The 17,816-nt window shown below is 42.5% G+C and overlaps 1 protein-coding gene across 3 annotated transcripts in view; it reads left to right on the top strand.

The window, feature by feature from the left end:
- The window catches only part of LOC144679083 (genetic suppressor element 1-like), a 330,347-nt gene that overhangs the window by 233,966 nt on the left and 78,565 nt on the right, over positions 1-17,816 (top strand). The window lies entirely within an intron of this gene.

The raw sequence follows: 17,816 nt of genomic DNA, 5'->3' as shown, positions 1-17,816 counted from the left end.
CCAATCTTCTATCCATGCTAGTACCTTGCTTCTAACACCATGGGCTTTTATCTTACTGAGCAGCCTCCTGTGCGGCACCTTGTCAAAGGCCTTCTGGAAGTCCAAGAACATCCATTGCCTCTCCTTTGTCTAACCTACTCGTTACCTCCTCAAAGAATTCTAACAGATTTGTCAGGCATGACCTCCTCTTGATGAAACCATGCTGACTTTGCCCGATTTTACCATGAACTTCCAAGTATTCTGAAATCTCATCCTTAATAATGGACTCTAAAATCTTACCAATGACTGAGGTCAGGCTAATCGGCCTGTAATTTCCCGCCTTTTGCAGGGGGATTATATTTGTGATTTTCCAGTCCTCTGGGACCCTCCCTGACTCCAGTGATTCCTGAAAGATCGCCACTAACGCCTCCACTATCTCTTCAACTATCTCCTTCAGAACTCTGGGGTGTAATCCATCTGGTCCAGGTGATTTATCCACCTTCAGATCTTTCAGTTTTCCTAGCACCTTCTCCTTGGTAATGGCCACCATACTCACCTCTGCCCCCCGACTCTCTTGAACTTTGGGGATGTCACTCGTGTCTTCCACTGTGAAGACTGACGCAAAGTACCTATTCAGTTCCTCCGCCATTTCTTTGTTCCCCACTACTACTTCTCCAGCGTCGTTTTCTATGGGGTTCGAGCTCATGACTCAGAGGCAAGAGTGCTGTCACCGAGCCAAAGCTGTCACGTAAAACTTTCTTGGTCTGTTATTGTAAAATAGCTTAAATCTTTTTTCCTTCCACTTGTTTGAATTGAGTTCTTTCCTTGCCTGTTTTATTTCCTCACATATCAGTAACTCTCTACAATTAACCATAAAAAGCACAAGGACATACTGAAATGTGATTAGTCCTATCAGCAAAAAAGGCATGTGTGAAGACCAGTGAATTGGGTAGGGTCCTCTTTATCTTGATCCTGGCCCATTAGCTCGTCATGTTATTTTCTAGCTGGCCTAACGTGCTCTCCTATAAGCGATGCAAGAGTCTCATTTAACTATGATAATATATTTTAAAAGCTATTAATAGCACCAAGTGAGATTTCCCATTCAGTTCAAACTTTGTTCTCCTCTCGGCCATCTGAATGAGAGGCGACCCTGGAAGATCCACTGCTGTTGGCTGTTTCTAGTTGGTATGTATGCAATCAATGCATTAGTGCTATAGCACACGTCCCAGGACCAGGAAATTTAACCTACTTATTGTCACTATATCGCATAGAATGCAAAAATTAAACTGCTGATCCAGGAAATCAGAAAAACTTCAAAAAATATTGCAGGCAGCAGGTCAGTCAATTTCTGTGGGAGAACAGAGAAGGTAAAGTTTCTAATATAACCCTTTCAGCAGAACTAGAAAAAATGGCAATTGAACAACATTTTAAAAGGAAATTTTAACATTTTAAAGGTGGGAAAGTAAGTTGTCAAGAGGAGATAGAGTCTGTAGAGAGACATAGATAGGTTAAGTGAGTGGGCAAAAGTGTGGCAGATGGAGTATAATGTGGGAAAATGTGAACTTGTCCACTTTGGCAGAAAGAATAGAAATGCAGTATATTATTTAAATGGAGGGAGATTGCACAACTTGGTGGTACAGAGGGATCTGGGTGTCCTGGTGCATGAAACACAAAAAGTTAGTATGCAGGTACAACAAGTGATTAGGAAGGCAAATGGAATGTTGTTGTTTATTGCAAGAGGAATGGAATATAAAAGGGAAATTTTTCTGCAGTTGTTCAGGGCCTTGGTGAGACCACATCTGGAGTTCTGTGTACAGTTTGGTCTCCTTATTTGAGAAAAGATATAATTGCTTTAGAAGCATTCCGAGAAGGTTTACTCGATGCATTCCTGGGTTGAGGGGCATATCTTATGAAGAAAGGTTGGACAGGTTGGGCCTATTGGAGTTAGAAGAATGAGAGGTGATCTTATTGAAACATATAAGATCCTGAGGGGCCTTAACAGGGTAGGTACCAGGAGAATGTTTCTACTTGTGGGAGAGACTAGAACTAGGGGATGCAGTTTAAAAATAAGAGGTCTACTTTTTAAGGCAAGGATGAGGAGAAATTTTTTTTCTCTCAGAGGGTCGTTAGTATGTGGAGTTCTCTTCCCCAGAGAGCAGTGGAGCTGGGTCATTGAATTTATCTAGACAGAGTTAGACAGATTTTTGATAGACAAGGGAGTTAAGGGTTATGGGATGCAGATGGAAAATTGGAGTTGAGACCACAATCAGATCATCCTTGATCTTATTAAATGGCAGAGCAGACTCAAGGGACTGAATGGTCTAATCCTGCTCCTAAGTCCTATTCTCCTGTACCTTCCTAGGAAGAGAATAAAGGAGAGGGAAAAGGGAAAAAACACATACATATGAAAGAGGATGCAAATAGGCTTAAAAGTGCCTAAATGGAAAATGGGATATGGATTAATTGACTGAAGTAATATTAAGATGGGATAAGCATAACAAGTTTAAGATATTTAAGAAATGCCGAGAATATGTGAATAGCCAAGGCAGTGAGGGTGAGACAGGTTTGAAGTGGAAACAGGAAAAGCTGGCAAAGTGGCTTAAGTTGATGTCTGAAGTTATTAAAGTCAATATGAAGGCCAGAAGACTGTGGAGTTACTAATAAAATGTCCTCTTCCTCAAGTCTTCATTGAGATTCATTGGAAGCGAATGGAAGGGCAAGGGCTGACAGGTCAGACCTGGGACTGAAATTGAAGTGGCAACTGAAAACAAAGGTATTTGGCAAAGCAGTTAGTTAACTGTTATTGCTTTACAGTTTGTTCCAAAAAGCATTAATGGTCCCTTTGACATAATTTTTCTAATATTGAGTATTACTTGTGTACTTGCTGTGTGCTAGCTTTTAAGGGATGGATTAACTGGAAACTGAAGGTACAACCTTTTGTTTCCTAGATGGGTCTAAAATTCCACTAACCATGGTATGATTACTCAGCAACAGGGACCACTAGAGAATTTCAAAGACTCTGGTTCTCACTTGAAATTCATAGCTGGAAACACAATCAGTAAGAGGGTGAACTTTGGCCACATCATGTGCTGTCTATGGATTATAACTTATGGTCTCAACTAATCTAGGGAATTCTAATTTTTCCCAGTGGAATACCTGTCAGATACAAGTGGCAGCACTGACAATTCTAACTGTCGGGAGCAAGGTATTCAGGAGTATGCACATTTACTAAAAGAAAATCTCCAATTTTAATCCCACTGGAGAGTTTATGTTGACCCTAAGCTAAGTAAATCACATTTGATATAATGTCTATTAAAAATCTTTAAATTTCCCTTTAAATTTTTTTGTGTGGCAGCACAACCGTATTATTTATCACAGAACAAGGTCTTTGTGGTACTTTTATGCTGCTCTGCAGCCGTGCACCCACGCTGTATAGCAGAAAAATTGGACTCTACACTTGTAAAAGTTACATTTTTAGTGCCAAGGAAGTTGCTTGTCAATAATTAAGACTTATCACACTGTTAAAAAGGGTACTTTGACTGAAATGGGCAAGCCCTAACTTTCTGTAGTGAGTTTAGCCTGAAACTATCTTTTTTATTTATTCATTCGCAGGATGTGGGCAGTACTGGCAATGCCAGCATTTATTGCCCATGGCTAATTACTCTTGAGAAGATGGTGGTGAGCTGCCTTCTTGAACAGCTGCAGAAGGCGCTTCCACCATCCTGTTAGGAAGGGAATTCCAGGGTTTTGACTCAGCAACAAAGAGGGAACAGTAATATATTTCCAAGTTGGTATAGTGTGTCAATTGGAGGGAAATTTGGAAGTGGTTGTGTTCCCCTGCACCTGCTGCCCTTGACAGTCCAGGCGGTAGAAGTCACGGGTTTGGGAAATGCTGCTGAAAAAGCCTTGGCAAGATATTGCAGTACATTCTGTAGATGGTACATAGTATAGCCATTTGACAATTGTGGTGGAGGGAGTGAATGTTTAAGGTGGCAGATAGGGTACCAGTCAATCAGGCTGCATAGTCCTGGATGATACTGATCTTCTTGAGTGCCATGTAACTACTATACCGGAAATTCATTTTGTTTAATACATTTACCTGGGTAGCGTGACAGTCAGACACTGTTTTTGCACAACCTATGGAAAAGCAATGCATCTTGAATAGCAACCTCCATGTTTTTGCGTTTAATTTCACATCTACATTGTCCAATTTCCTTATATATAACAGTAAGTACTGTTAGCTTCATTGTTAGTTCTATAGTTAAGTCAAGCCTATATATATATATATCTCTGATCCATGTATACTATAATTCATAGATCACATTTCAAAATGTTAAAAGCATGTAAAAAGAATAGTTATGGTCTAAAAAATTTCTAAGCACCTATTGACTTGCAAATTTTCCTCATCAAAGTAATTATCTGTTAATTGACCACAAGATAAGGAAAATGAAAGTAAACTGTGCCTGGTAATAATTTTTAACCTACTGTCATTTGTAAGATAGCAGGCACACAGGACTTTCCAAAACATCAACCGTTTAGTCTCATCAGTCATGCATCTAAAGCATTACTTGACGTCATCGGGCAGAGAGTCACCCCCTGTGTGAACAGAGAAGTTGCAGAGAAGCAGTTTGGCTTCATTCCTGGAAAGGGTACAACTGACACTATGCTTGTGCTCAGAAATCTCATGGAGAAAGGTGAAAATAAGCAGGAAGCTCAGCTTTGGTTCATGTTCATAAATTATGCCAACACTTTTGACACTGTCCAGCATGTTGTTCTATGGGAGACACTTATAGACTTTGGTGTACCCAAACATCTTGCATGGCTAATACAAAAGCAATACAGAAATCCCTCAGGATTTGCCAGTGTTGGCGATGGGCATACAATTCAATTCCAGTTTGAGAATGGAGCCAGGCAGGGGTGTCTTCTGTCACCCATGCTGTTTAACGCTGTGGGAGAGGAGATAATGAGGATGGTGTGGGAAGAGTTACCAGAGAGATGTGGCTGCATCATAGGAGATTGTAGCATATGGAATCTCAGATATGCAGATGACACCACCCTCATAGCCAGAACAAGGGGAGAGCTCGGGGCTATGGCGGGCCTAGCCAAAAGGCACAGTGAGTCTTTTAGACTGATCAAAAATGAGACAAAGACCAATGTTGTGCCTCTACATGGCAATGGAAAAGTCAAGATTGGAAACACTGAGAGAGAGGCAGGGGACAAATTCAAGTATTGATGATAAATACCAAAGTTACCATTCAATAACAAAATCTAAGTTAGATTAGTTACAGCAAGAGGAGTAACCCGTGATTTAAGTAGCTTCTGGAAGTCCAAAAGCATTAGCGTGAAGCTGAAAAAATGCCTAGTGTGGTTACTAGAGTGGAGTGTTGCACCTTATGGATGCCAGAGATGCATTCTGAAAAAAGAGTATTGGAGGAGGTTAAGAGCTTTTGAAATTTAGGTATGGCAGAGGATGCTCAGAATCAGCTGGATGGACAGGAAGACAAATGAGTGGATTAGATCAAGAGGAGAAGTTCAGGAGTCAAAAAGGCTGCTAAGTGCAGTTAGAGATAGAAACATAGCCAGATAATATAATTGGAAATAAAGACCCAACAGCTTTATCCTGTCAACAAATGAAGGAGAAATTGAGGGTCAAAACAGAAGAGAAAGAAGAAAAACTGGAAGGGTGGATAACATTGAGACATGGTGTGGAATTTTATGGCCCCTCCCATCAGCAGGATCTTCTTGGTCTCGCCGAAGTCAGTGCAGGTTTAAACGGCTCGCCACATTTTCCAGCCCCGTTCCCACTGCCTTGGGGCCGTAAAATTCCAGCCATGGACTGAGGATGTCTTGAAGAAAAAGAACAATGAACGAACTGGAACTTATCCTATGTCTTCACAAGATCTTCCAGTTTTCATAAATGACAGGAGCATTACATAAAAACTTATTTTAAGCTGAATATAATAAGCATATTTGTTAAACAATGAAAAGCACATAATCTAACAACGATATGATCTATTGTTCCTTTGTGGATAGGAATTAAAGTTGTTTCCTATTAATTTTCATCATACATCCCTGGTTGGTGGATTGATAAAAACTGATCTTGCCATCAAAATCTTTGAATCTCAGCCTTTTAATTCAACTTTCATGTACATAAATCTAGAAATTCCACTCCTTCTGTAAGTGTGACCTTTTTTTCTGCCCATATCTCTACATCCAGACAACAGCTTGGGTACATATTTGTGGGATGTTTCTGGGAATCTCACCAGCTATGTTTCTGCTCGGCCCGGTGGTACGTGTTTTTGCTCGGCCCGGTGGTACGTGTTTTTGCTTGGCCCAGTGGTGCGTGTTTTTGCCCGGCCCGGTGGTACGTGTTTTTGCTCGGCCCGGTGGTACGTGTTTTTGCTCGGCCCGGTGGTACGTGTTTTTGCTCGGCCCGGTGGTACGTGTTTTTGCTCATCCCGGTGATACACGTTTCTGCTCGGTCCCGTGGTACGCGGTTCTGCTCGATCCCGTGGTACACGTTTCTGCTCGGCCCAGTGGTGCGCATTTCTGTTCGGCCCAGTGGTACATGTTTCTGCTCGGCCCAGTAGTGCGCGTTTCTGTTCGGCCCAGTGGTACGTGTTTCTGCTCAGCCCAGTGTACGTGTTTCTGCTCGGCCCAGTGTACACATTTCTGTTCGGCCCAGTGGTACATGTTTCTGCTCGGCCCAGTGTACGCATTTCTGCTCAGCCCAGTGTACGTGTTTCTGCTCGGCCCAGAGTACGCGTTTCTGTTCGGCCCAGTGGTACATGTTTCTGCTCGGCCCAGTGATACAGTCCCACAGAGCAGGAATAAAATGACAACCAATTCCTATTCCATTCTGGAACTGCCAGCATTGGATGAAAGGAGAACCTCCGCGATTTACTTTTTGCTTCGGCCTGACAGGCCTCTGGATTTCCACTGGGTTTCCAGCCCCTATTAAAGGGATAACCACGATACCAAGCCTAACCAAACAAAGCCACTCTTTTTATGTTGCAGTATCATCTGACTTTACCATGTGTACGCTTAAATCATCGAATGAACTGTTGATTGAATACACTGAAGCGAATTAGTGAATGCAGTAAGCAGAATTGAAAATCTGAATCTAAATATTAAATGAATCACTATCTTGCTTAGTCTAAGGAAAAAATGTCAGATTAAATTTAAAAATTCTATCACTCAATACATCTTGCTGGGATAGATGCTGGGCACAAAGTTGACATAGGACTAAATAAGTGAACAGACAAAATGGGTAAATGAAGACTATACCAGAAGCAGCAAAATGCTTGAGTCAATGAATTAAAAGCTTGTTGTTTTCTGGTGATGCCTCTAGATTCCAACCTCTTTCTTTCCAATACAACTTGTTTTGTCTCTCTCTCTTTCCCTATTTTACAATACTGCTATTGTCATTATTGCTGTGATCTTTCCTCTTCTCCTTCTTGTATCTGTCTTGTATCCTGTGTCAAAATTAGACGCATTCTTTCTCCCCTCAGCCTTTCGTTCCTCCTACAATTCACACACTGTTAGGACTGAGGCTTGGCAACACCTAGTCACTGCTCCATTCTTCCAAGTCTTTTTAATGCTAGTGTTATCCTGCACGATGGGCCTTAGTCCTCCACCTAAGTTTTTCAATTGAAATAGCTGTCTGACAGCAAAGCATTAATTAATTATGAGAAACCACAATTTGGTGGTTGTGCAAATGCTTCATGAAAAGGCACCTAATTAGGGGAACCAGTCTCCTTCCCCAGTGAAGTGCCAGCTGATTCAATAACAAGCCAGCACTAATTATTCCAGGTAACCAGGGACACCCCCTGATTTTCTCCAGTGGGCTGCTGTAAGTTACAGCCAGCTACCATTAACTAGGGCAGCTAACTGGGGAAATCTCTACCCTTTCCCAGGTCAGCTAATTGATTATCACTAGGACTCGATGGCTGTTTTATTTTCTTTCTCCAGTGTGTTCACATTTCTAAAAACTTTTAAGAGTAATAACACAAAACCAAGTGGCAAGAAATTGTAGGCATGATATTCATCCTTCAGGCCGGGCTGCTTATAACACAGGTCAAGTATCCTGTAATTTTTTGACAGCTTTCGTTTTTCTTGATTGAATACCCAGAAGCCATAAATGCCGAATGCTTTGTCCAATGATGCCTCATCCACAAAGTTCCCAGTCATCTTTTGTTCTCTTGTCCTCTGGTTTCCCAATCTTCCAAGTTCCCCCAGGGCTCTTCAACTTCATTGTGTGCTTACTCTGCTTTCCTGCATTGCCTGGCATCCTTTCTATTCAAAATGCCTTGAAAACCTCCTCAGTGAGTCTTGCGCTGTCATCTTTCACTCCAACATGTTTCTTCTTGCACGTGGGCAGTAAGGCTGCAGAAAATAGGTATTTGCTGTATGCAGCATTCCATAGCAAACCTGGACATAATCTCACCTCTCTCAGGTCTCTGGAGACCCATGTGCTTCCATCTGCTGTAATGCACAGTGAGATTGTATTCTGTCAGATAAACACATTCCCCTTTCCCCGATGATGCATCTCACTCGGGAGGGAAGCTTTGCATAGAAATTTGGCAGGTGCTATTTGTGAATTTTGTAATTTTGTCTGCAACTATCCCATAACTTTACTTTTAGAGTTCTAAGCCCATTGCAAAAATGGCAGCTCTACTAACCTTCCACTTGCATTCTCGTTGTTGCTGGGGACAGATGTTCCTTTGATTATTCAAGTGAATTCACTGTTAAAATATTAGTTGTACTGACTTTTCAAATTAGGTCGACCTCAAAGGCCTTTCAAAAGGACTTTGATAAGATAACAAACAGAAGACTGAGGACAAAGATTAGGGTATGTACATTCAGGAAGCTGAATGGATAGACAATTGGCTAAAAAAAAGTCAAGCAGTGAGCAGAGGTAGTCATTCAGATTGGAGAAAGATAGGAAGTGGTGTTCCACAAGGATCAGTGTTGGTACCAATGTTATTCATAATTTTCATTAATGATCTGAACTTTGGAACAAGTATCTCAGTATCATAACTTGCAGATGATACCATATGGGGCGGGGTGGGGGGGTGGGGGTGGTATTGCTAATAGTGAGGACGAATATAATATAATAGAAGAAGGCATTAGAGAACTTGTATACTTGAGTAGTATATTAACTTTAACATAGATAATTGTGAAGTGATGCACTTTGTTAGGATAAACAGAGAAATCACCTATACCTTAGAAAATAAGTAAGTGAAGCGGGTAGAAGGGCAAAGGGATCTAGGGATAGAGATGAAGTTATCATTAGAAGCATTATCACAGGTCAGGAAAGCAATTAAAAATGCTAACAAAGCACTGGGATTTATTTCTGCGGGTGTAGAATTCAAAAGCAATGACATTATGTTGAACTTATGCAGGACCCTGGTCAGGCTGCATGTATAGTGCTGTGCAAAGTTCTGGTTTCTATCCAATAAAAATGATATTGAAACACTGGAGAAAGTACAAAAAATGAATGATTGTACAAGAGCTGAGAAATTGTAGCTATTGGGAGAGGTTGATCAGGTTGTCTTTTTTTTTAGAAAAGAGAAGGTTTAGAAGGAGAACTGATAGAGTTTTCCAAAGTAATGGTAGATGTGGAGATAATGGCCATGAAATTGGACTCTGTATTGCCGCTGATGCTGGTGTTCCTGAACTCAAAATTGGCAGTTGAAATGCTTCCTGACAGGGGTCTAATGCAGATGTGCTGTGCTTGCCCTGGAACTATGCAGAGTGGATAGATTGCGATGTCAAATAGCCTATAATGCAAATTTGGTATGCAACCTGACATTTTAGGCCATGCAGGTCCAGCTAACGCACTTTCTTAGTCATTCCCGGCTGAACTTAGACACGAGGCACCCTGCAATAATGTTATTGAAAGGGTTAACCATCCACCTTCCAGGTAAGGTGCTTTTGACTTACTTTTGCTAGTGCAGAGTTAGTGGAAGTAGTGTTCTGTAATATTGGAGGAGTTTTGCAAACTCTGGATTTGGAAGGGAGTGGTGCTGGAAGTCAGAAGAATTGATGAGCCTGTCAAGAGAAAGGCTGCTTTAGTAATTGATAGGGGCTATAGTTGCAGTCCCTTGTGGGCTGCAATATGCTTTGGAAATGGAGCATAGGCAGCCGAGGGGAGAAACAGAATGAGGAGGAAGATTCTCAATAAAAATCTCTATTCACCAAGGGTCTTTAAGGAGTACTTCTCCTACATCCACTTTCGTGGTACCTGAGTTTCACCAAGGAAATGGTTCACTGTACCTGCAGTCTCACAGCAGAGCCACAACAGTACTGCTCGTGGCCATCAAGGTCGCCATCATTCTCAATTCTTACTCCAGTGGATTCTTGCAGGCAGGAACAAGTGACATTAGCAAAATCTTGCAATTTGCCATTCATCATTGTATGAGAGAGGTGACGGAGGACATGTATAGAAGGAGAAGAGATTTTAATCATCTTCTCACTAACCAGTGAGAAGTAGGAGGAGAGAGCAGGTGGATTTTCCAGGCTGTTGGGATTCCTAATGGTGCAGGACACAATTGACTGCATTCACATGGCTCTGTGGGCCCCACATGTTAGCGGGAAGATGTTCCATAACTACAAGGGCCCTTACTCTATTAATGCCCGGTTGGTGTGTAATCATGACCAGAAGATCTTCTTGGTGAATGTCCACGATCCTGACAGCATTCATGACACATTTGCCCTGATCCAGTCAGCCATATCCTCCTCCTTTGGGCCACCATAAAGAACCAGAGGCTCGCTGCTGAGTAACAAGTGATACCCCACCCCCCATGGGACAGTTCGTCAAGAATGAGAACTATGCAGCCTGGTCAACACACTGAAGCAACAGTCCTGCTGCCAGGGCCGTCCTCCATACTCACCAGAGTGTGGCTCCAAGTTCAGAGTGGTCTGCTGCATCCTCCATAACCTTGCTAACATGAGGGTGCAGCCTTTGTCGCCAGATGTTTCGAGGCCATCGCAGGAGGAGGAAGTGGAAAAGGAAAAAGAGGAAGAGGAAGGAAGGAGGCATCTTGGGATCATTTCACTCTGGACAAGATGTCCACAAACAGATGCTCTGACTTTGCTTCCCCTGAGATGTCATCCCAGCACCAAAGTTGGTCCACTATAAGCCTCCTTTCAATCTATCTGCTATATACCATCACGGTGTTGTCCTGGCCAAAATCTTTAAATGAAAGTCATCAACTAAAAAAAAAACATATCAAACACACCATAACAACTTTATCCAAAACCATTTCCAATAGTAGAGACAAAACTGAACTGTTCACCCTTTGTGCCTGTCTTGCAGGTGCCTTTTCTGTCCTAATGTACCTTTGCAGTATTACCCAATTGGCTGCAGCAATGCTGGTGAAAGGCTGTTGGCTTTCACAGGGAGACTGCAGGTGGCCTTGCTGCACAACTTCGAGCAGCTCTGGGTCTTGTGGACTCCACTTTGGACTGCAGCAACTGCACCTTTAAGAGACCCAAGCTTGTTGTACTTCATGCTAGCCACACGTACACTGCTCGGCCCCCTGTTGAGTGTGCAACCAGTCAGCAGCGTGTTCCATGCTGGGTTGTATGCTGAGTTCATTCAAATGAGGAGAAAGCATAAGGTTTAGATGCTGCTTGCCTCACAGGGACTGGACACGGGATTATTGTGTATCGCGATCCCTGTGCATGAAAATGGGCCTTATCCAGTTTTTCCCCCTGTGTCTCCGCTTATTCGAGAATCCAAAACTAGGGCCCATAAACATAAGGTAGTTACTAACAAGTCCAAGAGGGAAATAAGGAGAAATGTTTTTGCTCAGAGTGATTAGAATGTGAAAATCCCACAGGAAATTGTGGAGGCAAATAGCTTAGATGTGTTCAGAGGGAAACTACGTGAGTACATGAGGCACAAGGGATTAGAAAGATCACCTGAAAGGTGAAACGAGGTAAATTGAATGGGAGGAGACTCTGATAGAATATAAACACCAACACAGACTTGTTGAGCCAAATGGCTTATTTTTGTACCGTCTGTAGTTTGTAATTCTTATGGGCAGAATTTTTCATCCCGCAGGCGGGCACGCGCCCGACCGATTGGGAGTGAAATAGTGCGCGATGATGTCGGCTGAGCGTCCCGATGTCATTGTGTACTCTCGTGATCTTTCGGCCGGCCGGCGCGCGTGAGAGGTGGCAGTGCGCCCGCCGACAATTAAGAAGCTTATTAAGGCACCTAAACAATTAATTAAGTTGCATTTTTCGCTGCCCACTCGACTGTTTGGTTGGCGGGCGGACGGCTAGGCCAGGCGGCCTTTGTATTTTTCACAAAACCTCATCCACGGGCGAGATGAGGTTTCCAACGGTTACTGAGAAAACAATTAAAAATGTTTAAGATCCTTTATTACATGTCCCTCTTCATGTGACTGAATCACATGTGGGGACATGTTTATATCATTTGTAAAAAGTTTATTTTTAAATTTAAAATCCTTCAGCTCCCTGAGGCAGCTTTGTGCCTTCAGAGCCCCCACCCCGGCAGCGCTGAGGCTCTTAGCACGCCTTTCATGCTGCCTGGCCGAGAATTGGCCAGCCAGCGTGAAATCGCGGTTGGAGCCCGATCATGGGTGGCAGTCAGTCTCGCGGCCATTCCCAGGCTGGCCCGATGAGGGGAAAACCCGGCCCTATATACTTCTATTTAATCGCTGGTACCTCGTAGTAACCTAGCCCCAAGCAAACAGAATCTCCTAGCTGATAAGAAATTATTGAATTTGGTTCCCTGTCATATAAATAAAGTGTTTAAATATCCATGTCCTTGACACTGGCCAACAGTGTCAAAGAACACTGTATGCTGGGAATTAAGCCAACACTTCTGTTGAGATAATTAGATAATGGCCAGTATGGAAAAACTCGCCCATTATAATCATAGGCAGGCCAACTAATTAATATAAAAACAATTGCATATGAAGGTATATTCCTGGGACACTGGATTTTGATGTAATACACAGCATTTTTAACCAACACCAGCAGAAATTGAGGTTAATTAGGGTCAAAGATCTTACTTCCTGCAGTTCAAAGTTCCCTTTCTTTAGTCACTTGAGAGTTGGCGCTCCAGTGATACAAAAGGACTGGAAATCCACGTCAATGGGATTGAAAGGTGAGCCACACATGAATGTCAAGGCTTTAAAAAAAATTCAAACAGATAATGCCACATCCGCTCCTAATTTCCTAAAGATGTGGAATGGGATTCTTCAACTAGATTTTACACAAAAGCCCTGGAGATGTCAACGCTGAAGAAGCACAAAGCCCACTTTACTGCCAAAAAATGAATGCAGACACAAATCATAAATACTACACTCAGCATAAATCATAAACTGCACTCAGACTCAAAAAAAAATTTGGTTGGATATTAAATGTAGTTATCCTTGTTGGGAATGTGGCTTTGACAGGTGCTTGTGGCATTTATGTTTGTGAGACTCTTGGTTTCCTGGACCTCTGGGCGATCTTGAAGATTTTCTAAAAAAATTGTAGCATGTTGCTCGAAGGATAAGGATATCTGTGTAGATTATATAATACTTATTTACTCTTACACCCTGATTCAGAAGGCCGTGGATTTAAGTCCTATTCCTGAGATTTCAGCACAAAATTTAGGCTGAATAGTTTGGTGCAATACTGAGGGAGTACTATGCTGCCAGAGATACTGTCTTTCAAATGATATGTTAAACCGAATATATGTAAAAGACCCTATATTTCAAAGGAGAGCAATGGAGTTCTTCCCACTGTCCTGACCAATATTTATAACTTAACGATCATCACTGAAGCAGATTATATGGTCATTTATCTCATTGTTTTTTGTGGGACCAAGCTGTGTGCAAATCGTTTCCAACACTACAACGGTGACAAAAGTTGAAAAGCATTTCATTGGCTTTAAAAGGCTTTGGTACGTTCTAAGGTCACGAAAGGTTCTATTTGAATGCAACTTTATTCCTCTTTCTTTCCTATTTGAGTTACTCTTTATTAGCAAGAGGGATTTTCCCAAAACTTTGGGCAACTCATGTGCCATTCCAGGCGCCATTCCAGGCTTCAATGGCATGAGCACACCAGAAACAAACCCGCAAAGTAAATGTAGCATCACCTGTGCTGTTAAAAACACCAAGTGCTGAATTTTTGGGCCCCCTCAATGTCGGGCAAAGAAGCCCAAAAATTTAGGCTGCCCAATGTGCCGGGTTCCTGACCCCTTTCCTGATGTCAGCGATTTTGGCTGACCCAGGGTCGGGGACCGGAAGGCCATCCACTCCCACAAGGCAGACAGGCAATTAGGCTTGTTGAGAGCCTTGTTAAGCAGGGATTAAGGAGGTCGCCTAGGCTTTTCCAGGTGGACTCCAATGTTCTGACTTGATGGCAGCGGCCTGTAGGCAGGCACCCAGCATCAGGCAAAGGCGCCAGCTCTCCTTACCCCCTGGTAAGCCTAGAGGCCCTTCCTAACTATCTGGGTGGGGGTACGGCCAAAGGTCTCCCTGTAGAGGGCTTCCTCCCCCCCCCCCCCCCCACCATTGATGGCCTGGCAGCTTTTTCTACTTTTTCATTAAAGTTTTAACCTGGCTGATAGGGCACATTCTTGTTGAAGCACCCTCCCCGCTTCTTATACTGCAGTTGAATGTCACTCTTAAGCTGCAACAACTCTCGATTGGCCTTCCAGCTTCGAGAGCCCACCTGGCACCCTTAACTGGGCAGGAAACGATGCCAATTAAAGGGGAAGCCCCAGTCAAAATTGCAAAGATTGACTATTTTGCCCTCTGTGGGGGGATGTGTGTTTCGGGATTGGGAAACAGTCCCTACTCTTGTTTCCCTTCCCCCCGACCCCTCCCAAAGGAAATTAAGGCCAAGAGTTGTCCTAAATGGAGAATTTTCTCAGTGTCTTTTGACTGCAGTGTGCTAAACAGTGGCGGACGACAGCACTAAGGTTAGGACTGCCATTTGGCCACAGGTGGACTTTTAGTATTGCTAATCTTCATTGGCCTTCTCCCAGCATTCATGTAGGTTAAGCCACAGATAAATGTTCCTACTAAGCTGTGCGTATGTGTAGCCACACAGCAGCCTGGAAGGCACCATACAAGCCATGTTCAATTTTAAATATTGCTTGGCAGTGTACAAAATGTTTAATAGTACCGCACATTGAAAAAAAACTGGCCATGAACAATAAAAATTTTTTAAAGGGAACATTGCCGCAGACACCCCTTTGTATTAACTAAACATATGCAATACTCATCAATGAACAGTTCTGTTAAGGTTATGCTCAAAGCTTCATGGTGACTGCATGAGTAATTACCCATTCTACTATTTTCTATGGATTTTCTATTGATTGTACAAGTAAAATGAGAGGGTACAAGTTCAGGGGTGATACCAAAAAGGGATTTCCTGTTTGATTTCACATGCCACGCTCTCTCACACTGCACTGACAGAACCAAAACTGGCAGCTGGAAAATGTGACCCTACGTCTATTGTATATAATGTAAGCTAATCTGAACTGGATGGTTTCAATATATTATAGAAAATACACAGTCAGGAATGCTACTACTGAGCCAAAGGGTATTGCCTGTTTGGTCACACCTATGGTCAGATCTGCAGCCCTAGGACAGCTACCTGGGAATAACAATGGAAATTTGTGGATCAGAAGCCAAGCTGTGCCATCTGCTGCAAGGACACCTGCTGCTCCCGTGCAGCACTGTCTGCAAGGGAATCATGGTTAGCTGTGGCCAGAAATTCCTCCACACTGGAGTGGCACTCTGCACCAAAGGAAGCCCTCTTTGCGAGCCTCTTGTGCAACACCACTTCAACTTCAACAGCCATTAAAGAAGAATTTCAATGCTTGGCTGCACCACATTGCTCCGTGGACTCATGCCTAAACATAGGCGTCCCTTTTATTTTGTCACCGCATTCAACTTCGTAATTCCTTGCTTCTTCAACCATGTGAAAGGTTGGTAGGTTGAGCTTCGATTTAATGGCCTCCAGAAGCTTTCCAATTTCGGTGTTCCCCCAGGCTGCACCCCTCCACCACCCCCACCAGCCCCCCCCACCCACCCGCCCCTGCTCCCACTGCCCCAACCTCCCACTCCCTTTTAAATTAGCCCATCCCTTTAAATTTGACTTGGATACAATTTTCCCTTCCTACAAATGGTGTAACTTCTAGATCCACCTGACTGTGTACCAAATGAGGTTACACGAGATAACTGAGTGCTACAGCACTTGAGAGCCAGACTGTTCTTAACACAAAACTGTCTGACAATGAAAATTGGCCCCAGTAGGACTGAGGGAAAATATTCAATAAATATGCACCCTTGTAAGTGTGTGTATGTTTGCAAGTTGGAATTCAGTGAAATTGCTATTCAAAGAAAATGTTTTATTACATTGCAGCGGCATAGACTGAATGTATCTAAAGTCTTCCTGACATGAGCACCTGAAAACCAACAATGTTCTGGTGAATTTTCAGTCATTCTGTTGGAAGATGAAGTAAAGTGCACCACAAGAAAATTAAACACCCATTATCATTGACATTAGTACCTGATAAGGAAATTTTTATATTATGCAATTTCAATTCAAGACATTACGATGAGCAAACCGTGTACCATTCTGTGTTGACCTGGGTCAGAATTTTACCCACTACCTATAAATGGGTCCCACTCCTTAGCATTTGAAGTTTGGCAGGAGGGTGTGCCCTAGCTCTGGACGTTTAGTGGAGAAACCTGGTAAAATACTGAGGTTGACTGAGGTCCCTATCAATTGCTGGTGACCAGTGAAAAATCAATTTCCTAGCTCTCCAGTGCTCAAAGTAGTCTCAAGTAATATGTGAAATTTAGAATCAGAAGACATAACGTTTGGAACCTCTGATTCTGAATTTATCCTAATGCTCTTTTCCCTACACAGGTGGAGAATTTGTAACGTGGCCCAAACACTTATTGACTTGCACACAAACACAGCTTAATATGGAGTTTGATCACACGCTGATTAAATAAATATTTTTATGAGCATATTGCAAGGGAGTGTTGTGACAAAACTAAAGGAATAGGTTAACAAGATGGGTCTGGAGATAGCAGGATGATTTATCAAGACTGAATAAATAAAGAATGTAAGCCAAACATAAATTAGAAAAAGATGCGTGAATCAAAAGGAACAGCAACATGTAAAGCCAGCAGAAAGTAAAAACTGAATGGTAGTTTGTTGGCTTAGAAGTGACAATTCACAGTTAAAATGCAAATTTGTCTTGTGTTGAGGAGTATTTCATCAACAAATATTTTTTGTGCCAAATTCTATCCTGGATGTGATTGTTCAGGTTCTCTGGAATTTCATTGTCAGCATACTTTAAATAGTTTCCCAAAACACCCACTGCAGAGAAACTCCAGCAGGATTTTGTTGAGTTTGTGGCTTTCCCAAAATAGTAGGTGCAATGTCTTGACGGTACATACGTGAGGTATAATTCTGAGAGGAATGGAACTAGATCGATGTTAGCGCCAATGCGCACTGATTTATTTGCCATGTCACAATGTGTCCAGAGTGACATAAGGAAGCCCTAACATGCAGTGATTTACACCTCATTATATTGCATTTAAAACCTGCATGCAACAGAATGAGTAAACCCCAATGTAGTCATTTACATACAATTACATCCTGTCACATTGTGCGTAATTTTGACTTTGGGCAATTGTGTGTAAAAGATGCGATAGTGATTCAACTGTTTGTGACACACCTCTCCCGATTTCCATTTCCATGAAGCAACGTAAAATAGATGACTGCATCAATATCGCCCATTTTACATATCCCCAAAGCCAACATGGCCTTCTATTTGCATTGAA

The sequence above is a fragment of the Cetorhinus maximus genome, chromosome 3 (assembly GCF_964194155.1).
Source record: "Cetorhinus maximus chromosome 3, sCetMax3.hap1.1, whole genome shotgun sequence".
NCBI lineage: Eukaryota > Metazoa > Chordata > Chondrichthyes > Lamniformes > Cetorhinidae > Cetorhinus > Cetorhinus maximus.
The sequence above is the reverse complement of the archived record's forward strand: the minus strand, read 5'-3'. Positions and strand labels throughout refer to the sequence as shown.